This window comes from Triticum dicoccoides, chromosome 3B (genome assembly GCF_002162155.2).
Source record: "Triticum dicoccoides isolate Atlit2015 ecotype Zavitan chromosome 3B, WEW_v2.0, whole genome shotgun sequence".
Classification (NCBI taxonomy): domain Eukaryota; kingdom Viridiplantae; phylum Streptophyta; class Magnoliopsida; order Poales; family Poaceae; genus Triticum; species Triticum dicoccoides.
The window spans coordinates 546975841-546980748 of NC_041385.1; positions in this window are offsets into that span (position 1 = coordinate 546975841).

Consider the following 4908-nt stretch of genomic DNA (forward strand, 5'->3'; position numbering starts at 1 on the left):
CGTTACCGGCAAGTCTCTTTACTCGTTACGTAATACATCATCCTGCAACTAACTCATTAGCTACATTGCTTGCAAGGCTTATAGTGATGTGCATTACCGAGAGGGCCCAGAGATACCTCTCCGACAATCGAAGTGACAAAACCTAATCTCGAAATACGCCAACCCAACATGTACCTTTGGAGACACCTGTAGTACTCCTTTATAATCACCCAGTTACGTTGTGACGTTTGGTAGCACCCAAAGTGTTCCTCCGGTAAATGGGAGTTGCATAATCTCATAGTTACAGGAACATGTATAAGTCATGAAGAAAGCAATAGCAACATACTAAATGATCAAGTGCTAGGCTAACGGAATGGGTCATGTCAATCACATCATTCTCCTAATGATGTGATCTCGTTAATCAAATGACAACTCTTTTGTCCATGGCTAGGAAACTTAACCATCTTTGATTCAACGAGCTAGTCAAGTAGAGGCATACTAGTGACACTATATTTGTCTATGTATTCACACATGTATCATGTTTCCGGTTAATACAATTCTAGCATGAATAATAAACATTTATCATGAAATAAGGAAATAAATAATAACTTTATTATTGCCTCTAGGGCATATTTCCTTCAATTACATGGGTGGAAGGTGTCATTTCAGTGCCCGAGCCCCCGATGATATCGGAATTGTGTTCAGCTGCTGGGGGTATGATCGGCTCCGGACTAGTATTTCCGCTCTTGTCCTGCCATACCACGGATGGCTTGAAGAGCCTTTCCATGGAGATGTTAGGTGGGACGAGATCGCGCTTAGCGCCCGTTCGAGAAAGGATGTATGCTGCCTGATTACTGTCTCGAGCAATGTGATGGAACTCGAGTGTCGGTGTCCTGGACTAGGGGGTACTCACCATGTCGTCTCCCGATCAGTTAGATTGGGCCGAGGACCCCGATGCTCGTATACTCATGGGCCAGTTCGGACAGCTGCCGCATACAAGGAAGATTCCACAAGACTTGGTGATCAAGACAAGGACTCCTCCCCACCGGCGTATTCGGCTAGGACTCTTGTTATCCTAGGCCTCTGGTGCATTATATAAACCGAGGTCAGGCTATTCGATAGATCATATACAATATCATAACCATAGACTAGCTTCTAGGGTTTAGCCTCTACGATCTCGTGGTAGATCAACTCTTGTAATTACTCATATCATCAAGATCAATCAAGCAGGAAGTAGGGTATTACCTCCATAGAGAGGGCCCGAACCTGGATAAACATTGTGTCCCCCGCCTCATGTTACCATTATCCTTAGACACACATTTCGAGACACCCTACCCGAGATCCGCCGGTTTTGACACCGACATTGGTGCTTTCATTGAGAGTTCTGCTGTGTGATCGGCAAAAGGATCAATGGCTCGACTGCAGATCAACTGCGACATCGACTTCTTCGTCACCGGCCCGACTGGTCACCTTGGCTTAACCAAGTACTGCGCCCTACCTCCGATCATTATGTTTGGATGAGGGCCTTCATCAACATCAACTCCGATCTCTATCATGATCATGGAGAAATTATCCTCGGAGCCCGGGGGCTCAACGTCAACATTGCCCCCGGGCGACCGTGCTGTTTTTCTGGACAGCGAACTTGTATCCGCCGCCACCACCTCCTCAAGTGTCATTTTAACGATTGCTTCGGCGGGATTGTGCGGAATTGAGTCTACAACAACCCTGGAAAATTTTGTCGAGTTCTGGTGGAGGAATCTCTGGCAATCTCCGAGATACCGGAGCCCTGTCAAATCTGGACGAGAATCTGGACGAGTTTAGGGCGTGGTCTCCAGAGCCCAGCTCGGAGGTCCTTTGGAAGATCCAACCATTCATTTGCTGCGGAATTCCCATATCTACCACCTCTCAAAATTTTGGCTCGGTCCGACCGTCCAAACTCCGGAAACCTTCCGATTAGTGCGTCACTTTTCGGATCTGTTTTCTACGTGAGAACGAATCCGACCCGAATTCATCTTTTTTATGAACGGGATTTCAGACATCCTTTTTGAAGGAAGTTTTGTATGGGGTATTGTGTTTTGTTCCCAAACACATCCCACTAATTTTAAAGTCTTTTCCAATATGATCTTCACCATCGCGCTGGTGTCAAACCAGCCCGACAACGTTGCTCTATGGTTGCCGACCTGCGCTAGACATGTCGTCACTTTGTTGAGCCGACCTCAACTTCTTCGGATCATCATCTCGGCAAGCCGAACAAGAGTTCGGCATCGCAAAAGATAAGTCATCACCAACATCGCCGCCCCACGGATTACACGGAGCGGGCACACCGGCATCGCCGCACGGTCACTTCATCAAGCGAGCATTGACCACGCCACAAGTTATGACCTGCATCGGCATGGCCGAACCATTGCTTCACCGAGCCGATGTCTATTGATAACCCACAAGTGTAGGGGATCGCAACAGCTTTCGAGGGTATGTATTCAACCCAAATTTATTGATTCGACACAAGGGGAGCCAAAGAATATTCTTGAGTATTAGCAAATGAGTTGTCAATTCAATCACACCTGGATAACTTAGTATCTGCAGCAAGGTATTTAGTAGCAAAGTAGTATGATAGTAATGGTAACGATAGCAATAGTGAAGGTAAATGTTTTTGGGTTTTTTGTAGTAGTTGTAACAGTAGCAACGGAAAAGTAAATAAGCGAAGAACAATATATGAAAAGCTCGTAGGCAATGGATCAGTGATGGATAATTATGCCGAATGCGATTCCTCATGTAATAGCTATAACATAGGGTGACACAGAACTAGCTCCAGTTCATCAATGTAATGTAGGCATGTATTCCGTAAATAGTCATACGTGCTTATGGAAAAGAACTTGCATGACATCTTTTGTCCTACCCTCCCGTGGCAGCGGGGTCCTAGCGGAAACTAAGGGATATTAAGGCCTCCTTTTAATAGAGAACCGGACCAAAGCATTAACACATAGTGAATACATGAACTCCTCAAACTACGGTCATCACCGAGAAGTATCCCGATTATTGTCACTTCGGGGTTGTCGGATCATAACACATAATAGGTGACTATAGACTTGCAAGATAGGATCAAGAACACACATATATTCATGAAAACATAATAGGTTCAGATCTGAAATCATGGCACTTAGGCCCTAGTGACAAGCATTAAGCATAGCAAAGTCATAGCAACATCAATCTCAGAACATAGTGGATACTAGGGATCAAACCCTAACAAAACTAACTTGATTACATGGTAAATCTCATCCAACCCATCACCGTCCAGCAAGCCTACGATGGAATTACTCACGCACAGCGGTGAGCATCATGAAATTGGTGATGGAGGATGGTTGATGATGACGACGGCGACGAATCCCCCTCTCTGGAGCCCCGAACGGACTCCAGATCAGCCCTCCCGAGAGAGATTAGGGCTTGGCGGCGGCTCCGTGTCGTAAAACACAATGAAACTTTCTCTCTGATTTTTTTCTCCGCGAGACGGAAGATATAGAGTTGGAGTTGAGGTCGGTGGAGGTCTAGGGGGCCCACGAGATAGGGGGGCGCGCCCTACAGGGGGGCCGCCCCCCTGTCTCGCGGACAGGCCCTGGGGCCCCTGGTGTATTTCTTTCACCCAGAAATTCTTATTAATTCCAAAAAGTGCCTCCGTGGATTTTCAGGACATTTCGAGAACTTTTCTTTTCTACACATAAAACAACATCATGGCAGTTATGCTAAAAACAACGTCAGTCCGGGTTAGTTTCATTCAAATCATGAAAGTTAGAGTCCAAAACAAGGGTAAAAGTGTTTGGAAAAGTAGATATGTTGGAGACGTATCAACTCCCCCAAGCTTAAACCTTTGCTGGTCCTCAAGCAATTCAGTTGATAAACTGAAAGTGATAAAGAAAAACTTTTACAAACTCTGTTTGCTCTTGTTGTTGTAAACATGAAAAGCCAGTATTCAAGTTTCATCAAATATTATGAACTAACCATACTCACAATAACACTTAGGTCTCACAATTACCCATATAAATAGCATAATCAGCTAGCGAGCCATAATAATAAAGCTCGGATGACAACACTTTGTCAAAACAATAATAACATGATATAACAAAATGGTATCTCGCTAGCCCTTTCTGAGACTGCAAAACATAAATGCAGAGCACCTTTAAAGATCAAGGACTGACTAAACATTGTAATTCATGGTAAAAGAGATCCAGTCAAGTCATACCCAATATAAACCAATAGTAATGAATGCAAATAACAGTGTGCTCTCCAGCGGGTGATTTTAATAAGAAGGGTGATGACTCAACATAAAAGTAAATAGATAGGCCCTTCGCAGAGGGAAGCAGGGATTTGTAGAGGTGCTAGAGCTCGATTTTAAAATAAAGATTGAATAACATTTTGAGCGGCATACTTTTGCTGTCAATGCAACAACTATGAGATGGCTGTATCTTCCATACTACATGCATTCCCACGCAGAATGGTAAAAGTTTATACTCCCCCAACCACCAACAAGCATCAATCCATGGCTTGCTCGAAACAACGAGTGCCTCCAACAAACAACAGCGCTGGGGGAGTTTTGTTTAATTATTTTGATTTGCTTTGATCTTTTTGGATCATGGGACTGGGCATCCCGGTTACCGGCCCTTTCTTGTGAATGAGGAGCGGAGTCCACTCCTCTGAGAATAACCCACCTAGCATGGAAGATATAGGCAGCCCTAGTTGTAACATGAGCTGCTCGAGCATACAAAACAGAATTTCATTTGAAGGTTTAGAGTTTGGCACATACAAACTTACTTGGAACGACAGGTAAATACCGCATATAGGAAGGTATAGTGGACTCATATGGAACAACTTTGGGGTTTAAGGAGTTTGGATGCACAAGCAGTATTCCCGCTTAGTACAGGTGAAGGCTAGCAAAAG